The sequence below is a fragment of the Brachyhypopomus gauderio genome, unplaced genomic scaffold (genome assembly GCF_052324685.1).
Source record: "Brachyhypopomus gauderio isolate BG-103 unplaced genomic scaffold, BGAUD_0.2 sc102, whole genome shotgun sequence".
Lineage (NCBI taxonomy): Eukaryota > Metazoa > Chordata > Actinopteri > Gymnotiformes > Hypopomidae > Brachyhypopomus > Brachyhypopomus gauderio.
The window spans coordinates 598,044-611,811 of record NW_027506923.1 but is presented as its reverse complement, the minus strand read 5'-3'; the positions used below and the strand labels follow the sequence as shown (position 1 = coordinate 611,811).

The following is a 13,768-nucleotide window of genomic DNA, read 5'->3' as shown; positions in this document are numbered from 1 at the left end:
ACACACACACACACACAGAGAAACAAACTGCACTTGCACCCTGCGTTTGACCAAAATTGCACAAAATAGGTTTTATTGAACTTGTGCAATAAAATTATCCTCTAATTAATGAACACACAAACAAAAATGATGCTGTGTGAAAACCACATGACGTCATAACACAAACCTTTAAGTGCCTTTAAAGATGCCATAGTGGTTTTGTTCCTCGTGTTACTACAGGTCAGAGCAGGAGAAACACCGCAGAAAGAACACGATTCTGATGCAGAAAATACATGATCCAGTACACTACAGACCAGTAATGCACGTGCACATTACCAGTACACTACAGACCAGTAATGCACGTGCACGTTACCAGTACACTACAGACCAGTAATGCACGTGCACGTTACCAATACACTACAGACCAGTAATGCACGTGCACGTTACCAGTACGCTAAAGACCAGTAATGCACGTGCACGTTACCAGTACACTACAGACCAGTAATGCACGTGCACGTTACCAGTACACTACAGACCAGTAATGCACGTGCACGTTACCAATACACTACAGACCAGTAATGCACGTGCACGTTACCAGTACACTACAGACCTACAGTAGCGGGGATTTGGTCCGGTTCTGGTCAGGTTCTGGGCAGGTTCTGGGCAGGTTCTGGTCAGGTTTAGTTGGGGATTTCTGCACTCTGCCGTTTCAGGCAGTATCCGCCCACGCCTCCTTCACACTCTCACGCTGGAAACGCGTGAGACGAGGACCAGCCAGCAGAGCCCGTCTCCTTGGAAACCGCTCTGACTTCCACCAAGTCCCAGGAAGAGCTTCGGTTTCCACAGCAAACAGCGATGGTTTCCTAGGCGACAGAGTCGAGAGGGGGCTTGCAGATAGAAGGTCCTCTCATAACAACCATTCACGCGCACACAAACGCTGCACTGGAGGAAGAAATCACTAGAACGCGTTCTCAAACAGAGATGGCAGGAAGACACAGGGCCATCCAAACGTTTCGTTTTCTCCCCAGTTTTGTCACTTCCTGAAGAAGCAGGAAGGAGAGTCTGTGACATCAATCACAAAACGTGTGTGTGTGTGTGTGTGTGTGTGTTGTGATGAGTGGTTGGGGTGTGTGGGTGTGTGTGTGTGTGTGTGTTGTGATGAGTGGTTGGGGTGTGTGTATGTGTGTGTGTGTATGTGTGTGTGTGTGTTGTGATGAGTGGTTGGGGTGTGTGTGTGTGTTGTGATGAGTGGTTGGGGGGTGTGTGTGTGTTGTGATGAGTGGTTGGGGGGTGTGTGTGTGTGTGTGTGTGTGTTGTGATGAGTGGTTGGGGGTGTGTGTGTGTGTGTGTTGTGATGAGTGGTTGGTGTGTGTGTGTGTGTTGTGATGAGTGGTTGGGGTGTGTGTGTGTGTGTTGTGATGAGTGGTTGGGGTGTGTGTGTGTGTGTTGTGATGAGTGGTTGGGGTGTGTGTGTGTGTGTTGTGATGAGTGGTTGGGGTGTGTGTGTGTGTGTTGTGATGAGTGGTTGGGGTGTGTGTGTGTGTGTTGTGATGAGTGGTTGGGGTGTGTGTGTGTGTGTGTGTGTGTGTGTGTGTGTGTGTGTGTGTGTGTGTGTGTGTGTTGTGATGAGTGGTTGGGGTGTGTGTGTGTGTGTGTTGTGATGAGTGGTTGGGGTGTGTGTGTGTGTGTGTGTGTTGTGATGAGTGGTTGGGGTGTGTGTGTGTGTGTGTGTGTGTGTGTGTGTGTGTGTGTGTGTGTGTGTGTGTGTGTGTGTGTGTTGTGATGAGTGGTTGGGGTGTGTGTGTGTGTGTTGTGATGAGTGGTTGGGGTGTGTGTGTGTGTGTGTGTTGTGATGAGTGGTTGGGCTGTGTGTGTGTGTGTGTGTGTGTGTGTGTGTGTGTTGTGATGAGTGGTTGGGGTATGTGTGTGTGCATGTGTGTGTTGTGATGAGTGGTTAGTGTGTGTGTGTGTGTGTGTGTGTGTTGTGATGAGTGGTTGGGGTGTGTGTGTGTGTGTTGTGATGAGTGGTTGGGGTGTGTGTGTGTGTGTTGTGATGAGTGGTTGGGGTGTGTGTGTGTGTGTTGTGATGAGTGGTTGGGCTGTGTGTGTGTGTGTGTGTGTGTGTGTGTGTGTGTGTGTGTGTTGTGATGAGTGGTTGGGGTATGTGTGTGTGCATGTGTGTGTTGTGATGAGTGGTTAGTGTGTGTGTGTGTGTGTGTGTGTGTGTGTTGTGATGAGTGGTTGGGGTGTGTGTGTGTGTGTGTGTTGTGATGAGTGGTTGGGGTGTGTGTGTGTGTGTGTGTTGTGATGAGTGGTTGGGGTGTGTGTGTGTGTGTGTGTGTGTGTGTGTGTTGTGATGAGTGGTTGGGGTGTGTGTGTGTGTGTTGTGATGAGTGGTTGGGGTGTGTGTGTGTGTGTGTGTGTGTGTGTGTGTGTGTGTGTGTGTGTGTGTGTGTGTGTGTGTGTGTGTGTGTGTGTGTGTGTGTGTGTGTTGTGATGAGTGGTTGGGGTTAGGGTTAGCAGACTTCTCCTGTGTTCTGCGTCCCTTCGTGTTGAAGGTCTGGACTGGTTCTCAGCTGCCTCGCCCACACACAGAAGGACCTGATCTCAGCGTGCGGTGTTCAGTGGCTTCTTAGGCTTCATGTGACTGCACTACATGTGTTTGGGAGGAGGGCGGGGCAAGATAAGCAAAAGATCGAGAATCACAGATAAATGAAGGTTTTATTTTTATGCAAATCTCAATTACCATTTAAATAGCGACATACAAGCAGCTCCCTGTGAGTTCACCAGCAGCGCTCACTTTGAGCGAGGTACAAACACAACCTCTTTAGTGCTCAGAGAAGAAAAACGAAAAGAGACTTTCTCGATATCCTCAACGAGCCATCAAAAGAGGTCTGGAGGTGGGCAAACGCAACATGACGAACGCCACATTAAAAGTCTCTCTCAAACACAACATGACAAACGCCACATTAAAGCCTCTCAAAGACTCGACAGCGTAAGACTTGGACAGCTCGACGTGGCCTCAAACTGCCGAAATACAGAGCAGGAACCTGAGAAATTAATGCAGCGAGTGTCGCTGTGTGGGTCAGAGCCCTGGGTGCTTGAGGGACACAACACTTCACACGCCCTGTAAGGGCATCACAGGTGTCTCACAGGGGTTTGGAGCTCAACTAGTGACCATTTTCCCAGGAACTAATCAGCCTGGTTTAGGGCCAGCTGGTCTGTCTCCATCTCCACCAGTTCTCCAAAGCTGAGAAATGGGACACAGCCCAACGCTCAGACCGCTGAGCTCTTAAAGAACGGAGGACAAGCACAGTTAAAACCAACTATTGGCATGTTCCTGCGTACCTCAAACTAAAATGTTAGTTGTAAAATCAAAGTTACACATTTAAACTTTGGCCGAATCTATTCCAAACGGAGACTCATCGTTATTTTCTCTGCACAATTTACTGCATTTTTGTCTCTCTCTGACACACACACACACACACACACACACACACACACACACACACACACACACACACACACACACACACACACACACACACACACACACAGCATCATTTACCAATATAGAATGGCTTCCTGACACAAATGTGTTCTCTTATCAAACATGAATAATGGTACGCGATTTCTTTCACATCTGCCAATAGCAACATAGTTTGGAACAGACGAATCCTTGAAACAACGATTTGGTCTAATCAGAGACAGTTATGGATATTGTTTTTAACAAACGTCACATTGTGAGGAGGAGAATTCCTGGGGGCAACTGCTAAACGAAATACACATCTGAAATGCAAAATAAAACATCCATGCTCACCCAGAGAAATGAGCTCACGACTGGCACTAATGTTGATGGTGTAACAGCAGTGGTGAACACCTTTACACGCTGGCATTGTAGATCACTATATATAAAGGCTCCAGTCTTGGAAGAGAAAACACAACTTTAAGTGTGTATGCATTCAGAGTTTTTAACGTGTCTTTTAACTACAAGGCAACCAAACAAAGACCAGACATCCACATTGCCCCTAACATTGGCTAGCTCGGGGTCAAGGGTCAAGGGTCGCTCACTGCACAGGTCCGGCTGCCCCTGCATGGGGTGGAGAGTGAGGAACACGGGGACGTTCACGAGAGCTTCCTCACAAACATGGACCACACGAGAGCTGCTTCACAAACATGGACCACACGCTGGGGTTTGGGCTGTAATATCAGCAGCAGGCCAGAGTTTCACACACACCAACATCCCACTCTGAACATTAAACACATTCATAAACGTTATTACGTTTATTATTCATAAACGAGTATTAAAAGGAAGAGTGGATGCAGAAACCCCACATCCGCCTACACCACCACCACCACCACATCTCCACCCGCCCTCTCTGGCTCCACCCGATGCTATTTCTACCTTTTAACTGCTTTCAGGAAATGTAAGACGCGGTTAATGGCTGATTCAGTGGACACACATTACACCCATCCTACCACGACATGTCTGCACACACTACACGACCATACTGCACCATCACATATAATCATCACCTCTAATACAGGGGAAGGTGATAACAAGTCAACAAGTGATATCAGCAAGTAATCTGGACCACCCTAACCGTGCTTGTCACGTTGATGATGCAAACATGGAGATTAGTCAGTTAAACTTATGGCGCATTTCCACTAGGGCCTGCTTGGCGCGGTACGGTTCGATTCGCGACGGTTTGTGAGTGTTTCCATTAGTACCAGGACCCGTTTAGCCGGCCCCTTTGGGTACTTTTTTCGTACAGACTCGCTCGAGGTTCTAACCGTTCCGAAGCGGTACAGTTCTGTGACGTGGAGGAACAGCATGACACTGATTGGCCAGGGAGTGTCGTCACAGGTTGCGTCAGGAGAGCGACTCCTCCGCTATGCTATGGACTCCTCAGCCATTTTTAAAACCCAAGGAGCGAAGTCTGTTCCCTGGTCAAACGCCGAGGTACAAACCTTTCTGTTAATAATCAGCGATCAAAAAATCCAGGGCGAACTGGACGGGGCCACTAGAAATGTAAAGGTTTTTAGCGAGGTTTCCGCGCTAATGGCCACTCATGGCTACCAGCGGTCCGTTCAGCAGTGCCGGTCGGTCCAAGCTAAAAAAGCTTAACGCGATTACCGGGCGGTGAAGGACCATAACGGACGCAGCGGAGCAAACCGCAAAGACTGGAAATGGTTCCAGCAAATGGATGTCATATACGGTCACCGGCCAGCCAGTAACGGAAGAGAAAACGTGCTGGACAATGTCGGTGCTGGAGGCCACGGAGAATGGTGAGTGTATTGTGATTTCACAGTTTTACTACTAGGCTCGTAAAATATGTAATATGAACGTAATATGAACGCATCTATTGTAAACGCAGGAATTTAGAGCTGTGTTTGTAGTTAATGTTACCACCACAGTCACTACTGTACAATAGCTAGCTCTTAGCCTTGCTAGTTGCTAGTTAGCTGTAGCCATAAACACAGCATGAGCAGCGATGACGTGCTACACATTTTGTGCAGTTACGCTATATTGTTGTTGCTTTCACGGGAATACTTGTGTTTAATATTTGTTATTTTTTACATTCAAGATTCCCCTTCCACTGACGAGGCGAGCGGAGTTGGCGGAAAATGTTTCCTTCAACCGGGCTTTCCTCGGGGTGCTTGGCGAACTTGTGAACACCATGCGAGACAGACGCCAGTAAAAGCACACAATGTTGCTTGTAGTACTATAAATATTTTTTTCATATAAAGCTATACGTATATATTTGCTTTTTGCACTTTTTTAAAACTATAACTATATTATTTACATATGTTGTACTTTAAATATCTATATTTCATAATAAAGTTTGATTTCATTTGATTGTATGACTGATGCTTTTTATGCAGGGTGTGTTCAGCCTGTTTGAGTAATACCAAATTATTATCAATAATTAGAGCAATCACATACAATAATGAAGATAAAGATAAATAAGATACAATAATGCTATGTGTTAAGGGGCGTCGACCGGTGTTGTGGTCGTATACAAATGATGTCACGACACTACAACCCGCGCGCCAACAGCGACTCCACCCACATTGGGGTGGTTCACCATTGTAATGGAAACACAACGCGACCGTACCGTTCCGTTGCGAATCGACCCGTACCGAACCGTACCGCGCCAAGCAGGCCCTAGTGGAAATGCGCCATTACTGTCTAAGTCCTGTCTGATATTGTGCAGGTTGGTATTTGTAAGTCTGATATTTTTTAGGTTGGTATTTGTAAGTCTGATATTGTGCAGGTTGGTATTTGTAAGTCTGATATTGTATTTGTAAGTCTGATATTGTGCAGGTTGGTATTTGTAAGTCTGATATTGTATTTGTAAGTCTGATATTGTGCAGGTTGGTATTTGTAAGTCTGATATTGAGCAGGTTGGTATTTGTAATAGGGATGCACCGAAAATTTTCGGCCGAAATGGCTTAAATTTGCATTTTCGGTTTTCGGCCGAAATACTTTCATCACCGAAACAACACGGCCGAAAAAATGTGTTGTGATGACGCAAACAAAAATCGCCACCTGCACGCGCTTATTTGGATAAAGCTAGCAAAAAAGTTTTCCAGTGATGGCGCCAAGGCAAAGGACATTACACCAAAAATTATGGAACTCGTTGCCTTAGACGATCAGCCGTTCTCTGTCGTAGAGGATGTGGGATTTCGTAGGCTAATAGAGCACATTGAGGCCCGTTATGTTTTGCAGGGCAGACAACATTTCTCAGAAGTGTGTTTACCTGAGCTGTTTAATGTTGTTGCAACTCGCGTCACGTTTTTATGAGAGAATTTATATTTATCTTTCAGGCCAGTCAGTTATAATTAAAATTTAACTCGTATAAAATACATATATTTATCCTCTCAGATAAAAACGGTCTGCAAGCGAGTTAAATTTAATTAGTGGTCGGCCCTTGTCAGCGTTATCGCCGTTAACGGCCCACCACTAATTTTATTTTATAATATGCATTACTGTAATGTCAGTGCTAAATAAATATTTTCAAATCAAATTTTGTAGTTGATTTATTCTTTGAAAAGCAATGCCTTGATTTTAGTGAGGTTAGCCAAAAATCCAATGTTACTAATAATTGGCATAATGTATTTCGGTGTTTCGGTTTTCGGCCTTGGTTTCCTCATTTTCGGTTTTCGGTTTCGGCTAAGAATTTTCATTTCGGTGCATCCCTAATTTGTAAGTCTGGTAAGTGTGGTATTGCTTTAAAAAGGCATTTTATCCTGCACTATTTACTGCAGCACTAGCGATGTCTGCAGTGATGGAAACACGTTGACAGCTCTGACCATTACGCAAAGGCCTATAATAACATGGCCTTCCTGCCCCTTCACAAGCTAGGTGAAGTGGGTGGAGTCTGCTGCTGGTGGGTGGAGCCTGAAGATACACCCTTTACATTTGCCTTGAGATTTTGTTTGCTTTGCATTTGGTGCCATACAGGAAGCTGTCCCTGTCCCTCAGTGTGTGTCTCCCCCCCCGTCCCGTGTCTCCATCTCTCTGTGGGATTATAGCAGGCTGGATCCATTAGACCGATATGCCAAAGAAATAGTAATATTGATTACATTACGATGAGAACAGTATGTGCCTCTTTCTGATACCATATGTGTGCACAGAACAGAGAGACCAACCCAGGGGGCAGAGAGACAGACCGCGAGAGGGAGAGAGACCAACCCAGGGGGCAGAGAGACAGACCGCGAGAGGGAGAGAGACCAACCCAGGGGGCAGAGAGATAGACCGAGAGAGGGAGAGAGACCAACCCAGGGTGAAGAGACAGGCCGCGAGGGAGAGAGACCAACCCAGGGGCCAGAGAGACAGACAGAGAGAGGGAAAGAGACCAACCCAGGGGCCAGAGAGACAGACCGAGAGAGGGAGAGAGACCAACCCAGGGGGCAGAGAGACAGACCGAGAGAGGGAGAGAGACCAACCCAGGGGGCAGAGAGACAGGCCGCGAGGGAGAGAGACCAACCCAGGGGCCAGAGAGACAGACCGAGAGAGGGAGAGAGACCAACCCAGGGGGCAGAGAGACAGACCGAAAGAGGGAGAGAGACCAACCCAGGGGCCAGAGAGACAGAGAGACCAACCCAGGGGGCAGAGAGACAGACCGAGAGAAGGAGAGAGACCAACCCAGGGGCCAGAGAGACAGACCGAGAGAAGGAGAGAGACCAACTCAGGGGGCAGAGAGACAGACCGAGAGAGGGAGAGAGACCAACCCAGGGGCCAGAGAGACAGAGAGACCAACCCAGGGGCCAGAGAGACAGACCGAGAGAGGGAGAGAGACCAACCCAGGGGCCAGAGAGACAGAGAGACCAACCCAGGGGCCAGAGAGACAGACCGAGAGAGGGAGAGAGACCAACCCAGGGGCCAGAGAGACAGACCGCGAGAGGCAGAGAGATGGTGAGACCTGAAGGATTACAGGAGAAAGGATCCACATTCACACGGCTGCAGTGTGCATGCACTCTTACAGCACTACTGCACAGGAGGCATCAGCCTTCTCCTCCACCACGCCTGGAATCTTATTCTCAGCAGTGAAAGAATCCTGTCAATCCGATTGGCTTAGCTAAACCCAGTCTGTGATGTAGGTCAGCCCCCACCAGTGCCCCCAAGACAATGTACCCCGGACCAGTGAAAGTGTCACTGCCAAGAGGCTCAAAGCTAGCAACTTCACATGTTAGTGTGTGCATGTGTGGGTTGGAAATCAGGAGGTAAAAAGAAAAGAATCATGAAAGTGGAGATATAAAGACAGAGAGAGAGAGAGAGAGAGAGAGACAGACAGACAGACAGACAGACAGAGATAATGTATATAAGTGGGAGTGAAAGTGTGTAGGAAGGAATGAGGAAGGTCTTGTTTCTTCCAGCAAAGACAGATGCCAGATTACTGTGACAGAATCAGGGTTGTGCACAGACACAGTCCATGACCTCTGTGCAGTGACTGTGTGTGTGTGTGTGTGTGTGTGTGGGTGGCTTTTTATGATCTGGTTTAGCAGCAAAACAGGACTGATATAACCACCTGACGAACACACCCAAAGCTCCACTGAATCCTGTAGCATCTGTGTTTCCTCTTAAACAAATCAGACATCAACCACTTCAATATTGTAAAACGATGCAATATTTTTCTAAAATGAAATGCTCAGGTGTGTACGCATGTTTCTAATCAAAAGAGCAGACAAAGTTGAGACCTTTCGGGATCAGAAAAGCACAAGTTTAAGCACAAGTTTAAGCACAAGTTTCTGACTTAATTAGGTTTTTGGTGTCAGTCACCTCTGACGACCATCGTAAGGTGTTATTTAACACTTAGTCTGCAGTTGTGAGTATCACCAGGAGGCTTATAAACCCAGCAGGAGTGACTGAAGACCAAGTGAATGTGCAGGAGTGTCCTGCCTGATATACATGAGAGCATGATGTAGTTCACCAAGCGGAGTTAGCCAGTTAGCCGACGGCAAGGTTAGCCTGTTAGCCAGTTAGCCGCCAGCAATGTTAACTAGATCAGACATGTTCACTCAGGGTTGGAGCTAAACTATGGTGGGGGTGGATCTCCTGGACTGGAGCTGGCTTACAACACTTTTAATTTGATTTCAGACTGAAGATCCACATATATGCTACTCTCCATAAGGTGAACCACAAACTCTAATTAAAATAAAAGCAAAAAAAAGGCTAAACAATAGAACTCCCACACTCGTATCACTCCCACACTCGTATCACTCCCACACTCGTATCACTCCCACACTCGTATCACTCCCACACTCATATCACTCCCACACTCATATCACTCCCACACTCATATCACTCCCACACTCATATCACTCCCACACTCATATCACTCCCACACTCATATCACTCCCACACTCATATCACTCCCACACTCATATCACTCCCACACTCATATCACTCCCACACTCATATCACTCATCTCGGCCTCCAAGTTCACATGTGCAAACAGACGGATATTTTTGCTTCATTTATTATACTACATCATTACCACACAAGCATCAAATTCTGGGACTTACAAAAAAAAAAAAAAAAAAACTTAGATTTTGTTTTTATACAGAGGCAAAGCTGGTCCATTCTCCTTTACCTAGAAATATTTTCTAGCACTGCTGGGTACTGGGAAATCAGGCTTGTATGTTCATTCCCAGTTTTTGTGAGCACATCGATGTGTCTGGCTGTTGGGAGGATGATGAAGGGTGGGAGGATGAAGGGCAGGTTTGCAGCACGCCTGCTTTAACTTCTATTCCGCTCTCCTGATTTCCGTGACTCCGGAAAGTGACTTTACCCAGAACACACGACAGCCGCAGAAAAGTTACAAAACAAAACCCAACATGCTCTCCATCTAAGCCAACGGCAAACAGACTGCACCATGTCTGAGCTGCACAACTAAAATAACGCTGGTTCCCTTTTGTTTAGTTCTCTCCATCTCCGTTTCTTTGTTGTGGTTATTAATCCTCTATTGCAAGAGGTGAAGCTCAAAAGAACCACTAATCCATAATAAAGAACTACATATTATAGATCATTAGATCATACAGTCTAGTTCTACAACGTTAAATTCTTGAGCTGAATTCTAGCGTAATGAAGATATGGTTGTCAAGAGCATGTATAGCAAAACGTTCAGTGTGAACGCATGTACGTTCCAACAAGCTGCATCTCCACAGAGATAAGAATGGAGAAGTGAGCCGTGTTCTATCTCACGCGTGTCACCGAACAGATGTGGGGATGGGTGTGGTGAGGGAGGCCGTGCCTGTTCTGGACCCAGAAACATGTCTGGGTGGGGTCACGTCTGAAACATGCGATGACCTCTTCCTCTTCAAAGCAAAACACCAAAATGTCCTGCTGACAGGAACTCGACTGAGGTTAACCAAGCCAAGTCCATTTTTCAGGCAAAAGAATACATACCTAATGTTGAGCGGAAATAAGACCTAACGCAGGCAAAACACCTGAACTACAACACCGCTACAGTGAACACGGTAAAAAACCAGAGCAAAAGCGAAGGCTGTCCAATCCAAACGTTTATATATTCCCCAGCAAACAGGGCTGGGCTGTTAGCAGGCTGTGCTCGGACCACGGTGCTGTGCTGGGAGCATGTGGAGGGACGTGTGGAGGGTGAGGACAGATGGCTGGGGAGACGCTGGCACTCTGCAGCCCTGCACACGCCCACATGTGTAGGCTAAATGTAGCTCTCCTGGGACCAGCTCTTCCGAGTAGCGCACACACACACACACACACACACACACACACACACACACAGCGGATCGGCGTTATGGACAGAGACCCTCCACCAGGGCCCGTTACGGCTCTCTGCCGCTGAGCGCAACAGCTGCGTGCAGATGCAAATTCACTATGCAGATTTCTACAGTGACGAGTACACACGGCACCCACAGGGGTGAACTCACACCTGCAGGGCTCATCTAGATCCAGCCGCACATGTAGGAACACAGAGTTAATTCGGCAATGAGGGAATTTGATGTGTTAAGGACAACAGGAACGACTAACCATGGACAGTAAATACAGAGAACAGCTGCTAATTTCACTCCACACACACACACCCACACACACACACACACACACACACACACACACACACAGTCATCTCTCTCTGATTTACTGTGCGACTCTGCAAACTGGTACTTGTGATGTTTCAACTGTAGGCACCCAAAAGGCATCGCCTGCAGTCTGACTGTGCAGATCCAAACCCACTGCTGCCATGATGAAATCAGATTCTGTTTATTTATTTAAAGGTCTTGTGTGCTGAATCTCACATGTATGAGCTGAATACATTTCACCTTTTAATGACTATACCCCCCCCCCCCCCCCCCCCCCCCACACACACACACACATTTTACAGAATCTTTTCATAGTCTGTGGATGAAGGACTACACTTAGTGTCCCCTGCACGGTCCAGACGTGGGGGGGGGGGGGGGGGGGTGTAAAGACAGCCCACTTATATCTGAACTGAAGAGACGGGTTTTACCATTACCACCAAGACTACACCAGACCGAGCCATTTACACTCCTGCTCATAAATGTAGCCCCACCCAACAAAACCTGTTGTGCTCCACAGAATGAACCACTGAGGGATTGATAAGAGGCTGAGATGACAAGACGACAGCTTGACACGAGGAACATTTAAATCTCTGGAGACTGACCATCTGTGTGGAAGTGGAAGAGAGTGAGAGATGCTTAGAACAATCCAACTGAAACTACATGTAGGGTCCAAGGAGCGAGAAGAAGAAGTTCAGATCGTGTTAAAGGTGGACACAAAACTACTTTTACATGGCCGCTTGGTTCAACAGCTCAAGGGCTTTTCTTAGTTAAAGGAGTGGCCGTGCGCGAGACCGTTAATGTTAGACGTCACCGGACCGGCCTCATTCCTGAAGAATAACGGGATCCGGGAGGTTCCGTCCCACAGCGCCCAGGCCCGCCTCGCTAACCCGCCCGGTCCGGTTCAGCACCGACATACGAGGGCTGAGCAGATCCCAGATCAGGCGCGTGAAACGGAGCAGCATGCGTCCAAACTCCAGATGGTACAGTGCAGTTCGGGACCAACAGCAGCTTCATATCCATAAAAACCCAAAGAACCGCAGAGTACTACCGAACCGCCTCTACTGTAGTTATGCATCCTGGATCATGTTATGTATCATGAACATGTGGAGTAAACGCTCACCCACTGGGTCAACTAAGATCACAGAACCTGCTACCACCCGTGTGACCCGGCACTGCACCAGCACTTAGTTGAGCAACTAGTTGAGCATTTGAAGATGAATGAGCAGCGCTGCAGTGTGTGAGGGTGAAGACCAGGTGTAGTGATGAAGTACTACACCCCACACCAGCGTGCACTGCACCCCACACCAGCGTGCACTGCACCCCACACCAGCGTGCACTGCACCCCACACCAGCCCAACAACACATCGTCTCCGTCTCAGGGTGGCACCACGCAGAGATCTCCATGTGTGTTTAGATCTAGCGAACCAGCCACTTGTGTCCGGGAGAGATCACCCTCCACCCTTCACGAGCTCTTCTCGCGCGGTGTTGAGATATACACATACATACACACACACACACACACACACACACACACACACACACACACACACACACACACACCCACACACACACACACATAGATACACACAGCGCGCGCGCGCAAAGCGATGCAAAGACGTTTGCAATGCAGAGGCGACAGAAATATCTTTTTAAAGAATGTTAAAAACGAAAGCAGCGCCGCACGCGCCCGTGAGGGAGCCATATGGGTGCAGGCGCGGCGGACCTTGCATTGCGCTCGCGCCTCTCCGGCACGCTCGCGACACTCGCGCAACGGGACGGACACATTGTAGCGTAGCAACGCGGACATGTTGGAGGTAAAAGTTAACGCACGCTCACCTTTATTTCTGCGTCAGCGGCGCGTGGAGGGGCTCGCGCGTTTACACCGAGTCTGTGTTCACCGCTCCACTGTTGTCGCTCGCGCCCTGTTGCTCCGCCCCTATCTGCCCTCGCGCTGGGTGCGGCTGTTTAGCTCGCGCTGCTACAAGACGCCACGCCATTGGACGTTCTTCAGCGGGCTTCCGAACCGTACCTCAATAACAACGAATCTGATTGGTTGACGCATAACCGGGCCTAATGCAGGCCAGAGCTGCCTCCCCCCAAAGTCTGTTCAAATCTGCAGGGTGTGAAGGGTTTTGTTTCGTTATTAGGGGCTCAATTTAATATTCAGTTAGTAATATCTACGGACCCGTCATATAACAAATATGAATTTAAATAGATACCTAGCTGT

General features: G+C 47.9%; 1 protein-coding gene across 12 annotated transcripts in view; it reads right to left on the bottom strand.

Moving 5' to 3' along the window:
• Positions 1 to 13,524, bottom strand: part of add1 (adducin 1 (alpha)) — a 38,877-nt gene extending 25,353 nt beyond the window's left edge. For all 12 annotated transcript variants that reach the window (XM_076992977.1, XM_076992984.1, XM_076992978.1 and 9 more), the window contains exon 1: positions 13,378 to 13,524. The gene's annotated coding sequence lies outside the window, so the exon portion shown is untranslated. The remainder of the gene's footprint in view (positions 1 to 13,377) is intronic.
• Positions 13,525 to 13,768: the final 244 nt, after the last annotated feature.